The 14,253-nt window shown below is 39.4% G+C and overlaps 1 protein-coding gene and 1 long non-coding RNA gene across 3 annotated transcripts in view; one reads left to right on the top strand and one right to left on the bottom strand.

The window, feature by feature from the left end:
* The window catches only part of hdac5 (histone deacetylase 5), an 87,368-nt gene that overhangs the window by 56,913 nt on the left and 16,202 nt on the right, over positions 1–14,253 (bottom strand). The window contains exon 1 of one of the 2 annotated variants that reach the window (XM_084372310.1): positions 6,153–6,364. The exons of the other annotated variant lie outside the window; for it this stretch is intronic. The gene's annotated coding sequence lies outside the window, so the exon portion shown is untranslated. Of the gene's footprint in view, positions 1–6,152; positions 6,365–14,253 lie in introns of those variants that run through there. 2 annotated transcript variants of the gene reach the window in all.
* On the top strand, positions 11,506–13,263 carry LOC311267965. Its single transcript, XR_014623899.1, has 5 exons — positions 11,506–11,595; positions 12,015–12,166; positions 12,261–12,458; positions 12,564–12,650; positions 13,175–13,263. It is a non-coding gene; the product is annotated as an uncharacterized lncRNA (long non-coding RNA).

Genomic DNA, 14,253 nt, shown 5'->3' with positions numbered 1-14,253 from the left:
AGTACAACAGCCCTGCAGTAAATATTAAAATAACATGTAGAATAGGCAGTTTGTTTGTTTTTTGTCACAATGATTCAACGCTAAATTACATCTTAAAGCTGCAGTTGATGATGGCAGTGTGTTCCAAATAGTATGTCCCACTAGTGTACGTAATGGGGTGGACATAAAAATAACTATTAAATTTGTAGAAATTATGCAACAAATCCAACACATATCCTGAAAAGATTTTATCCTTGGATTTCAAGCTTTAATTACTTAATTAATTAATTTAATTCACTAATTCTTAAGGGTTTAGATGGTCAGTAAATTAACTCCATAGAAATAATTGGGGATGATAACATTGTACATCACTATTTTTCAAATATTTTTGTGGACATTAAAAAAAAAAAAAAAACTTCAGTTACTGAGTTAAAAAGCATTAAAATTAAAGCTAGATTGCTTTTCATTTGAAGTCTAACTCACTGTAAAGGGTTACATTCTCACTCTATGTGCATTGCAGGTTCAAATCAAGTCCATGTATCAAATATGAATCCTTTCACATCTCTTGTTAAATCTTATTAGGCCTGCCTTTTAACATTTGGAAGTAACTACAGCCAAAAGTGAAGATGTTCATCCATACGGTAAATAAATAATCATTAGTTGCAGCCAAAATCTGGTCAGAACACTCTTAATTGCTACATGAACAATGAAAATAACAAAAGCTTAAAGCAAATTAAAATTTGAGACCTGAATAATTAATTAGCCTGGTTAGGTCCAACTGCTCTGTCTGAGGCTCTTCTCCAACTCCGCCAACTCTCGAAAGAAGTCACAGGAAGTCTGTGTCAGAGCAGCACCTGGGCCGGGTGCCTTGGTAACAGTGTCAGGGCCTGGATAATGGGATGAAAAGCTGTGGGTGAGTGCATGTTTGTGTGTGTTGCCGTGTGTGTGTTCTTAGGTTATGGAGCTAACTAGATGTGACGGACTAACCTTCTGGCCAACAGCTCCATTAGCCTAATGACATGCAGACCAACAGAGAGAAAGAAAGAAAGAAAGAAAGAAAGAAAGAAAGAAAGAAAGAAAGGATTTTAAAATGTAACAAGCTCACATGTGAGTCATGTGTCTCAGTGTTGCCAAAGCATCAAGAAAAATACATTTCTCTCCCTTTCTGTCACTCTCCCTCCCTCCCTCCCTCTCTGCCGCCTCCTCCTACACCTCTTCACACCATCATTTCCTAAAATACCTGGCCCCTCCCATTTTGGAGAGGAGCAGGAAGTGCTGCCTGGCAACCAGGGAGCTGGCTGCCTTGGTAACGCTTCACCTGAGCACCTCTTCCCTAAACAAACAGCAAGTGTGAGAGAGTAAGAGAACTGGATGTAGAGTCTGAGTGCTGCTCTGTCTCTATATTTCTTGCTCGCTCTCAATACTGTTCCATCACGCGCACACACACACACACACACACACACACACACACACACACTGTATACACACACTCACACATACACTGTATACACACACACACACACACACACACACACACACACACACTGTACACACACACACACACACACACACACACTGTATATATACACACTCAACTTTTCAACCGTGACTATGTATAAAATCTGCCCCCCCCCCCTTGTCAAGCAGGCTCAAGGAGAAATGAGACAAACACACACACACACACACACACACACACACACACAGTATCTGTCCTTTCAAAGGACACATCAGGACTGCATATTAACATTACAGTTAAATGTAGCGCTGTAACGGTTAATAGGGATAAAATCAATCAGCAGCTATTTGGAGAATGGATTAATTGTCATTTTTCAAACAAAATTCTGGTTTTTGGTTAAATGCCTGAAAAATGTCTGTAGTTTAAAGAAGCTAAAGAGATTTTTTTTAAAGTTTTGCTTTACAACATAAAATATGTCAGCAAATACCTTATGTTTGAATTAAAAAAAAACATGTGTAGAAAAGCAGGGTTTCTATCAAGTGCTACATGAGACTACAGAGGTTGTTGGGGACATTAAATGTCATCACATGGAGAGTCATCTACAGGTAGACTTTAGTTGCAAACTATTCTTCTAACTCTAACTTTACAACTTGTAGACCGATCAATTTATTGTAAAGTGTGTATAGTATAGCGTAAGACGCTTAGTGGTGGTGACATTGAAGTCATGCAACTGCAAACTAGTTTGTTTATAGCCAAACGTTAGCTTTTTTACTAAGTGGTGTTCATCTATTAAGATTATTTTGCTAAACAAAATGTGGAACTATCATAAACTTGTTGTTGTCACAGACTTTATTTTCTGCAGTAATCCAAAATCAAACTTAAAACACCTAACGGAAATACTCATCCAATCAACAAGGAAATCTTGACATTTAAGGAGCTGGAATCAGAGAATTTTTGTTTTTGTTTTATAATTTTTATCTAGACCAATTAATCAATTTTCAAAATAGCCAAAATCAACCAATCAATTAATCATTACAGCTGCACTGTTCTTATATACAGTGTTGCTGCTGCTGCTTCCCGAGTTGATCAATTTTAAGGAGGAATATTAAAGGAAATGTTCGATAGTTACATGTCTATTTGTATGTTTTATGAGTTATTAATAGCTGTTATCATTCCCCCAGTCCATACTGGCCATGAAGTTACATCAAATGAACTAGGAACCAACTGGGTATCTTCATCCCAGCACTTGCGTGTAGGTTTTATTGTCAACCTACATCTGATAGAACTAAATAGAACAGGCCTTAAATAAAATCTGGACACTGGAAGTGAAGTCAGTGTTGTGGCCCTTAAAGCTCTTATGTAACTAATGGAGTGACCTCTGACCTGTATGATCTGACCCCTGCGCATGATAGAGCTGCAAATCCCTCATCACCATCCCTCCAACCGGACTATCAGCAGCTGGATGATGAGGGGGTCAGGCCCTATAAACAGGGAGGAGGGGCCATGGATTTATTTAGAGAACTGGATACAATGTTTCCCCCTTTCTTTCTGAAGGTTGCTCACCAGGACATAAGCAATAAAGTTCTTCAGGCCTTCACATGTGTGTGGTTGAACCTACTGACTGTCAGGAACAAAGGAATGCGGCTGATCGTGACCTTTTATTTTATAGTAGGCCTTGAACTGTGATACAACAAAGAATAATTTATGAGCGTATGTTATGTTCGATATAGTGATGCCATTGAAGGAAGGAAGGAATGAAGGAAGGGAAAAGGGAAAGGAGGAAATGTAAATTTAAGGAAGGAAGGACAGCCAGAAAGAAAAAAAAAAGACAGGGCATGAGGCTGCAAACAAACTTCTACCACAGCTATCAGAACTATAATACCCTTTTTATACTGGACAAAAAAACAGCTACTGTAACAACCAATAACTTCTGACTTTTATCTTTAATGGGAATGGGGACAACAAGCATTGTCAGTGGATTTGTCATCTGCCTGATCGACACTTCACATGTGCAACTCACAACAGAGATGAGAAAGAAGCAAGATGTCTCACTCCTTAGCAACTTCCATTATCAGCTCCGTAAAAAAACAATCTGTCCTTATTAAGAATTAAAAAAAAAAAGATTTAATGTCTTTTGGATGTAGTCTTATGAGGTATATGATCTGCTGCTTGCTACTGTTTCCTGGTTTTTATCCAATTATGGGACTTTAGCAGTCCCAAACAACACTTCATATCGCAGAAATCTTGCAAAGTGATGTCATTATAGGGGTCTGTGATGAGTTAGGTGTAGTACCGGCTTGCCTCACTATGTAGTGCCCCTTTATTATGTTATGGAGTTGCTGATGTGCCCCTGTCTCCAGAGAAACTAGTTGGTGCAACTAAACCAACAGACCAACTGTGTCATTGTGTGCTTTTTCTAATGCAGGGATTTTCTGCCTTTTCTTTGTTTTACATAATAGCAAAATTTGGGTTATGGAGTGTTGTTGGTTAGACAAGACATTTGGAGACATCCCCTCTATCAGAGAGCATTTTTCACTACTCTCTGATAGACCAAATGGTCAATAATCAAAATAACAATCAGCACATTATCGATATTTTCAGACGCACATGACTGACTGCATCTTAAGTAAGACTTAAGACAGTCATATGATAGCCTAAGGGTAGCCTATCTCATATTTCTAGCTGATATAAGCCTTTAAGATACAGCCCTCACTGACACAAAAAGATGGAGGTAAGTTTGCAGGCACTGTCCTGCACGTTAACAGACCGTACATACTGGATGCCTATGTATTGCATGGCGGCTGCATTACTGAGCTGCTGCGGCTCACTCGTGTGTTTGTGTTCACATAGGCTGCGTGTCAGCTGCGTTGCTGCTGTAGCAGTATGGGACGCTTTAGCCGCTCCATGGTTTGCATGCCCTGACCAAGGCGCCAAAACGTTTAGCACTGACTGCTATTTTTGTTCAGTTTCGTTAGTTTCAGTTAACAATATTGACTTTTGAGGACTTTTTGCTACCAGGTTCATTTCAAATATTGCAGACAAATATTGCTGATATTGTGGACAAAGCCACAATGAACTTGTCGTTATGCAAAATAACACAAACTAAAACTATCAAAATCGATCAAATCTTTCATGTCTGATTTTTTTCATGCGTTTCTTTCATTCCTAGATAGCTGGTAGTCCGCCCTGAGGACACCCAGCCAGTCCGCTCTGCCTAACTAGCCCAGAGTCACTGCAGCTGCAACGGCTGAAGAGGTTGTTGTGTTTACTGGGCAAACTACAGCTCACTCTTCACTCTATCAGCTCCGCCACTGGCTGTTTGTTTTACAGACCAACCACAAGAAAAACACGGACACAACCCCGGCTAATTATTTTCTCATTTGTGGTGTTGGTGAACTGTAAATTCATCTTGGCCCACTGACTTCCCTCCCTCCCTCTGGTCAGGCGCACTACCAGGGCACCCAGGTAGTTTGTGGATTCAGCAGGACAGTCACATGCCCCACTGATCTCCCTCACTGTTGTCCAGCAGACTACCAGGGCCGCAAAACATCTCTGTCAGATTTTCTTTTGGCAAGATGCACCTATCTGTTAAACTAGTACAGAGTACAAGGACCACAAAGCGTTGAAACTTTTGTCACACGAAAACGATAGACGCAAGCCAATCAGAGGAAAAGTAGGGCGAGTCTTGTAAGAAAAGCGGTGGGATCAATACCAATGCCTTTTAACTAATAGTACCATAATATAGCACATGCATCTATCTTTGTGGGATCATTCAAAATCAGCCAGATTATAGCCAATAAACAAAAACCTTACAAACAAAATATCAACTGCCATCCCCTTTTGCTGTCCAATCAACAGCAGCAAAGTCGATTATGTTGTTTCGGACTACTGATATGCAGTTTGACAGCTAAACACCAACACTGTGTGAATCTTTTCAAACTGGTAGATGACATGGAGAATAATGTCATAAAGCAAAAATGTTGCCATATTTCATGCTGAGCATTAGCTTGATCCCTCGGAAGAAGGCTGCTGTCTTCGCCTTCAAGAATAGCAGTATGTGAGCAATGCACCCATATGATTCTAATATGGGACCTTTTTAAGTGTAGCCTGGACAAAGTAGAGTACAAACATAATATTGCATTGGTTTATAGCCACAATTCAAGCTTTCAGAGAAGGACTGTTGGTTCTTTCTTGCTACTGTTAGTAGCTGATGTGTTACTAGTTTATGTGGTTAGGGCCATCCACTGACCACCAGAGTAAAGTGTTAACCACTGTGCTGTGTGAGCCTCAGGGTGCACTGAAGCTGGGTGGCTGTTTAACTTCAGGTTGCCTACTGTTGGTTGCGCCCTTGTTAGCAGCTAGCTGTTCAGTTAACCCCTAGTCAGTAACTGCTGGCACACAGGTAACTACTGTGTGAGAGCGGGTAATAGCTGTGAAGTGTTACCTGTCTGCTGCTAGCTATTGTATCTCTCAGGTGTCGGCTCAAGGCAGCCACAGTAGGTTAGTGGTTAACTGTTTCTAAGTTAGCTGCGATGTTAACTGAATAGTAGGTGTGTAGCCAGTGGCTTAGCAAGCACAAAATGTCACCCCTCAATCTGCAACCGTTCTTCCAGAAAAAAACCCTCGAACCGCCGGACGGTAGGTATATCCTTCTCGTACAGTCACGCACACACGTACACACACGCACGCACACGCTCCCTCATAAACCCCACGGTACCGTGGATGTCGGCGGGGTCCTCCCGGAGCGCGTATTAGCGCAGAGGTCTCCTTCTCCCGGCGTCGGTTTCCGCCGAGGCTCGGTGCGAGTCCCCCGGTGCGAGCTCCTCCGCGCGTTCGCCTCTCACGACAATGTAGTTTTAAACAGGCAGGACGCGTCTCACCTCCTATCGTCTCACCTCCTCCATATTTACAGTCTGCCTCTCTCCCCCTCTCTCTCCCCCCTCTCTCGCTCTCCCACCAACAACAACATTATTGACGTCCTCTTCATGCCACGTGACCAGTCTGCTGTGGCTAAAAATAGCCTCAATAGAAACCAATGGAGGCAGACAGACAGACATGGCAGAGGTAGAAAAAGCAGGCAGACACACAGACGGTTAAGTTTGTGTTGCATGCCAGCTTCACCCTCACTTTACCATTGTTTCCTACCCGAGGTACTGAGTCAGGCCGGCCGGTGTCTGACCTGCAGATAACACACTCAAGCACTGCTCACACAAAGACTTTCAGGAATGTTTCCAAACAGTTTAACCATGCAGGTATATGGAGTTAAAATCATGCCAAAACCTCCCAAACACACAAAACATGTTTTACTCACGCCCAACGATTCACAAACAAACTCAGTGTGGTTTGCAAATACAAAACATCATTCACAAACTAATGCATTTTGTTTTGCAAATAAGAAACTTACCTATCAAACAAATACATCATGCTTCAGAAACAAATACAGCATGTTTTACACATACACAGAAACATATTTCTTCAATTACAAAAAAAATCCTTCAAGTACAAACTAAAATCTTTCAAGTACAAAAAAAATCCTAAAAATCCTTCAAGTACAAAAACAGAACAATCTTCAAGTACAAAAAACTGTCACGTGACTTTTGGCACTAATTTTCCGCCTTGCAGATCCACACACAAATGCCTTCAGATCCAGACACAAATGCCAGGAAACGTTCTAACAAATGTCCTGTAATTCGCACTCCACAACAGCAGGTGGCGCTGTTGAGTCAATTTAAGGCCGCCAGGACGATTTTTTTCCCCCAAAATCTTTATTCAAGGCCGCCAACGGGAGCTTCCGTGGATTCGACTTGCCGCCTCTGACTGGACTCGCACGGAATGAGAAACGCTAGTTTTCGGGATAAAGTTTATCACAATGAATGGCCAACAGGTGAGTTTGTGGTCGTTGCTGGTGAAAAATCAAATGTTAACTAAACTCCAGAAATGTCTTTTGTGGGTACGATGATAAATATATAGCTTGGTACCGCAGGAGCTAACCTAGCTTACACGGATTAGGCTAACTTAACTTTTCATTCTGTTTCTAACTTAACTAAATTAATCTATGGCCACATATAACGTTACACTTGATACGTCTTGGTCTTAAGACTGAATTTTGAAGTGAAGACGACCTCAGTCCACATACATTTGTTTTAGCACCACCTGAGGAGTCGTGTTAAGGTACTGCAGATAAAACACGCCCTGCTTTCCCTGCTTCACATTGAAAGGTTTGAAATAACAAAGTAACGGGAGGCTTTTATTGTGAAGAGGTTATAGGAAGTGAAATGCGGTCATTTAGAGCTAATTTGTTCTTGTTCATGGATCAGTTATAAATACTACAGGAGGTTAGAGTGTAAGCAGAAACGGCCACAGTGGGGTGTTATATGCTGCAAACAAACCGGCTTTGTGCACCTCGATCTGCACTTTACCTCCAACAGGTGAACTATCGTATGTCAATGCTTTTACATGCCGTGCTGTGTGGTGAAAAAACACTTACAACACTACATTTTATCGTGAATAATTTGAAGAAAGACTACTTAAGTTTATGTTTTTTATTACCTTTCCAAGTTGACGTGAAGTGGCGAAGTTATGAGATGATGATAAGAATAGAAAAAGCAATGTATTATTTTGGGCTGGTAAAAAATATGCCTGGCCGTTTTGTTTATGATATAGTTCAATTACCACTTTCTCTACAGTTTGCAGTAGTTGGGTGGTAGTTAAACTGCAGTGCATTTCAAATCTCTGTAGCTTTTTCAGTAGTTAACTACTTTGGGTCATGTAGTTTAGCTAGTTAATTACAAACTGCAAATTCATAGTATTCAAATAACATTTTTGGTCATAAAATATGGCACATTTCCACAGCTCATTGGCCACAGTAGTCATTTAATGACAATCACCTGTTTTTATAATTACATGTGGTTTGAGTTTAAGATGTAAATGGCCGAATATAAGAATTTCTCTAGAAATGTAGCATTTTGTAATTCCACGTTAACAACTGCTCCCTATCCTCTCTTTACAACACAAAACACACCTACACTTTACTCGGTGTCAGTTCAGTTGGACCTCCATGTAACAAGATGAGATTCAGACACAGATTGTGATCATTTCTTGTGATGTAGTTTGGATGTAGATGAACTACTTTTTCGTAGGTTTAGTTTGACAAGTTAGTCTGTTTTTTGAGAGTAGTAAAGATGTAGTTCAAGTACTTTTCATTGTGAAGTAGCTAGTTGTTTGGTGTATGCGCTGGTAGAATTAGGTGACCAGACATCCCAGTTTACCTAGGACAGTCTAGCTTTCAGGTCCGCCTCAGTATGCTGTAGATTGTCACAGAGCCTGCCAGAGAATACCTCCCCTTCCCAATTAATCCTAATCCCTATTGTCTGAATCACAATGTTTATTTACAATAATTGACTATTGCTAACATCAAGTCACAGTGATTTGATCAATTTGCATAGAACTGTCTAAGAGCCACAATTACTGATAACTTCAGATCCAATCCAATCCACTTTATTTCTATAGCACATTTTCAGATGTGTAATTCCAACATAATTTGTTCACCCAATTAGCTAACTTTTTATAATATTGCTAAGTTGTTGGTTATTAATTATATCTAAGTTAGTGTGAACAGATAAAATGTGTGCACACTAACGTGCTGAGTGTTTCCTTTTGGATTTGAAATTGTGAGTTTTAAATTATCTGTCTAAGTTCTCTCACTTAGTAGATGATATTTATTTTGCTGAAAACTGCTTTTATGGTAATTTTTAAAAAATGTTTCACACCTTTCTTTATTCTTGTTTGTATGTATGTGTTTCCAGAAGCCGGACTATGCCAATATTGAGTCTGCTGCACGGAACTTGCTGTCTCTCTTATCAGCAAGTGTCAATCAAGGGCAGGTTGAGGATCCAGGCCAGAGCCAAGTTCAGGTTCAGATTCAGGGCCAGCATCCCAGCCAGGGACATTGTCAGGAATCAAGAGCGAGACAGGCCAATGTGCAGCAGGAGATGTCAAAGTTAGAAAAAGTACAATGTGTCTACAATGTATATAGTACGTGGGCCGTTCAGATTTTGTATGACATGCCTTTCAATTTACTTCACAGGTCTTTTCCTGCTCTTTTTAGAAGAGAACGAACCAGTGGCAAACGCAGATTTCCTACACCACTTAGAATGGTTTCAGCAGCATCTACAAAGGCCACAAATATTCAGTTTTATTTACTCCCAAAACCCATGACCAGAACTCCACAGGGGTCTCAGGAGCTCAGCCTGTTAATGGCAGGCTTAGGAAAACGCATGATATCAGTGCCTGAACATAGCAACCATGCAGAGGTAAGCATTTCTAAAATTATGTACTAAAGAGATCATTATGAGTGATGATTTATTATTAAGAAGTGCTCATGGTTTGTTTTATATTGTCCTAATAAGATTTCAGCAATGCTGCTGCTTGAATTCCCTAAACTGGAGACTTTGTCTGGTGGATGGCTATTTTATAAGGCAACTGGTAAGTAGATACAGCATGATTTGACATTGTGTGACACATCTGAAATGGATTTTTTAAAAACAAGTTAAAATTGTATTTAGTAATTCAGTGTTGCTAAACAATTCTGATCATCTTCCAGGGCTGAAAATTAACAAGCACCAAATGCGGGTAGATTATCCATTTGGGGACTAAATTTTGAAAGGCTATCCGCCACATTAGTGGGTAAATGTTTGTACCAAAATAGTCATGTAATAAATTATATAAATATAATAGCTATTTGACGGTAGCTGATAGCAGACCGGCACTCTGTTTGTTGTGTGTAAAAAAGATGAGAGAAACAGAGAGAGAGCAGCAGTGGTTGAGCAAGCTATGGAGTGAATGAACGCTAACAATGACAAAACGCTAACTGAAAAAAATAAAATAATAAAATACGAGTAAAAGGGGAAAAAAATAGAATTACAAAAAATAAAAACGGAATTTGGGAAAAAATAAAACGTAAATTGCTGTATGAAGTTAACTTAAAGTTTAAAGTTCTCAGACACCATGCATGATTTCAGGCATAGGGTATTTATACAATACTTAATTTTATACATTGTACTCCTTTCCTCCTGGACAACTTTTCAGGCTCACAAACCTTTTCTTACTTTAACCCCTGTTAATTTGATCACTTTCCCACTGTCTAATGAAGGAGGAAGTGGCCAGAGAAAACTTGCGTTGATCCCTCCAGAGTCTGAAGGCTACACCGCAAAACTGCTTAAGACTGTGTCCAATAATGGAAGAAACATGATTTTCATCGTTCCACTTCAAGATGAAATAGACACTACACCACTTCCTGCTGATGCCCCTGAGTTCAGCAAAATGCCAAAATCGCAATGCAAGACCTGTGGAGAAATTTTACCGTTACAAGTTCTGGCTCTGCATGTAGACTCTTGTAGCAAGTCTACAACTGAAGAAGTAAGTTTTTCTTAACATGACACTTTACTGAGCGAAAATCTTTTTCATTTTCAGCGAATGCATATCAAAACGGCAATTGCTTTACTATTACAGTGATGTCATTAATAATGTTAACCTGATCCACTTAACAGGAAAACGATGAGAATGCCGATGAAAAACAAGATCAGGATGTTTCGTTTGTATGCTGCAGTCAGAACAGTAAGTATAAGTACATTATCATCACATTCTTAAAAGAATAACTTTACATATTTTCATGCTATATTGATTAATGATTAAATGGCAATTAATGTGGGCTGGATTGTTTGTTGTTGTTAAAAAACTTTAAGAATAAGCATGATATTCAGTTATTCTGATTGATGTTGCATTATTATTTCTTTAGATTTCATCCCATATTCTTGTAGTTTAGCCATGGGACTGATTTTCTTTCTCTTTTTTTTTCTCTTCCTGGTTGTGTTTTGTTTCCTAATTACCACAATGTTGTTGTTGGTATGTATCTTTAATCATATTACAACTTCTCAAGTTTTGGCTGAAATTATCAAAATAATCTTTACATAGCAATGGAAGAAATTGGTGCCTTGCTAACATTAAGATTTGAGTTAATAATTTTCTTATAAGTTAACGCTGATTACTGTATTTGTCTTTTTTTCAGCTTCCACAGTTGCTGCAGAGAGCTTGTGTCCCATTTGCCAAGTAGTGTACCCTGCTGACGTCATTGAGATGCATGCCAGTGCCTGCAATGACAGGTATGTTGTCCCATGTAGTTTTGCCTTGATGCATAACAAATTTTCCTTTTGTAATTGGATGTTTATTGCAAATGTTTGTCTTCTCCTTACTTTGAAATGTCTCAAAATATTAATATTGATCAACAAGACATTTAATATACTAGTCAATGGGTTTTTGCATGTTTACTAATTAGTTAACATACTTTACATTACTCCTAAATGTTTTGGACAACACATTACTTGTGACTTTTTTTGGAAATAATAAAATAAAAGTTTCTCCATGGCTTTCCCAGGCTCTAGGCTTGACTAGAATTGAAATTCTCTAGTTTAAAAATGCAATATGAGTTAGCAGACATATGCACAATTTAGAGGGTCCAGATTCTGCCTTGACTATATTCAGAGATTAGAGAAAGCTAGAAGACAGACATTATGTCTTTCAGGCCATCAACTCTGGAGGAGCTCTCGTTTGACAGCAGTGGAGTGGATTTAGAAGCAATGGAAGGATCATCTGGCACATCTTCACAGATGGCACCTTTGCAGAATCAGCCAACAAGTTCTTCAGGACCTTCTGATTCTAACAACAAAACTGAGGGTTTGTAGTGTATTTGTTACACCCTGTTAGTGGTCCTTGTCAAAATGTTTGGTTGATGGCTTTTTCTGTGTTGAAATTTTTCATTCATTTATAGATTGGAAGACCATACCAGACCTGGCAAGGGCTACTCAGTTGTACAGGGAGACAATACTTGACATTCACGCATCAGGGAAGCCACTGCATTTGCACGTTGACCTCAGAGGCAGCAAGTTAGACCAGGAAATGGCTTTAATTGCTTTTTATAAAGTACGCTGTGCAGAGTGGGCAAATCCCCTGCAATGCAGACTTGAAGGTGCATCTTTTTTCTCTTTTAGTTCATTTTAGAATTTGTTATGTGCAGTCTGTTTTTTTTTTTTCATAAATAACCCAGAATCTTTACATTTCTTTTAATTAATAGGTGATCCCGCAATCGGAGAGGGAGTGAACCGCTTCTTGTTCTCCAGAATCACGGAGAAGCTGAAAGATGGTTTTAAGATGAACTTTGGTAGTGTTTTCAATTAACTTTCCATATATTGTGTGGACTGTGTTTTCGCTGCAATATTCTTAATGCCATAATCTCTCCAATTAATACATGTTTAAACAGTCCTTCCAGGAAAATGCAGAGTTTTTTTGTGATTGTTGCGGAAATAGGCAATTTAGGCGGCCAAAGTGTGGCGTCTTTGAAAAAATGCGGCCCCCACATAAATGTGTGGACTTTGGCTGATTATGCGTTGATATATGCGATTGCATAATCGCGTTTTTCTGGAGGGACTGTTTAAAGGCCTTGTGAAACAGAGGCCGAAATATTCTGATACTGTTTATTTGACATATATGTCGTATCAAGAGCCAAATGAACAATTAACACAGGAACACTAGATTAAAACTGGGAACATTTATTTTTCACTTCATGAGGCATTTAAGATGCATTTAGGATACCTACTGTACATACCTATTGATGTCTCTTATTCTATACAACCACAGAATCACTAAAAATTTGAGTACATGATAATTGGTCTTCTGTTTGCACAGGAAATTCTGGTGACACAAAGCTGTTTGATGGAGAGCCAGACCATCTTGTACCTTCGTCCTCTGCATTCCTTGTTGAGAGTGACCTGTTTCTGATGGCCGGCCGCATGATTGGTCATTGCTTTTTGCATGGAGGTCCTGCATTGACAGGCCTAAGCCCTGCGATTGTTCACATCCTGTGTGGGGGCACAGCTGAAACTGCCATCATAGAAATCAATGACTGTCCAGACATTGATCTACGGGAGAAAATTACACTGGTGTGTATTTTGCAAACTGCACGATTTTTTTTAGATTCTTCTAGATTGGGTTTAAGAGTGTTCATATTTTGTCTTAAAGCTTGAAGGGAATGCTGAACTCTCAGCTGATGAAAAGGAGAGCCTTGACACCTTGTGCCTTGCATGGGACCTTCCTTTGATGACAGAAAACAACCGAAGATGGCTCTTTGAAAGGCTTCTTTGTCATGCTGTATCTGAATATTGTTTAAACTATTCAACATCATTTATTACTCTTTTAAACCACTATATGTGTAAAGATTTGTCTTTGTGTCTTTTCTCACTAGGTCACTGGACGGTTCATGAGGCAAATAAAGCAAATAAGAAAAGGGCTTAAAGAAACCATGTTGTGGCCACTCATTAGTGAACGTCCAGATGTAGCTCCATTGATTTTCCCTCGAGAGTCGAGTGCTGTGTTGACCCCAGAGGTAAATAGTTCAGTTAAGACAAGCAGTTTTGGTCATATCTGGAAATTGATTGTTAAATCAGGGGAACACCAACACTCCAGGACAATTGCTTATTCCAGATGGTTTATCTGCTTGGTGTTTTATGTGTAGTGCATTCTGGAACGCATCAGCTGGCCTACAATGACTGATGACGACGATGATGAATGCTCTGTGACAGATAAGAGCCGCATCACAGGGTACCTTCGCCAGTTCATTCAAAATGGTATACTTCCCTCATGTAATGAGTGATGCATGTACATTATATTGACAATTCATTTTATTTTTCTCATTATCATCTAATCTTATGCAAACCAGACAATAAATGTACTTATTATTTTATACAGTTGTTACATTAAAGTTGTAC

The sequence above is a fragment of the Pagrus pagrus genome (genome assembly GCF_965226575.1).
Source record: "Pagrus pagrus genome assembly, chromosome: 13".
NCBI classification, from domain to species: domain Eukaryota; kingdom Metazoa; phylum Chordata; class Actinopteri; order Spariformes; family Sparidae; genus Pagrus; species Pagrus pagrus.
Note: the sequence above shows the minus strand (reverse complement) of the source record. Positions and strands in the feature narration are given on the sequence as shown.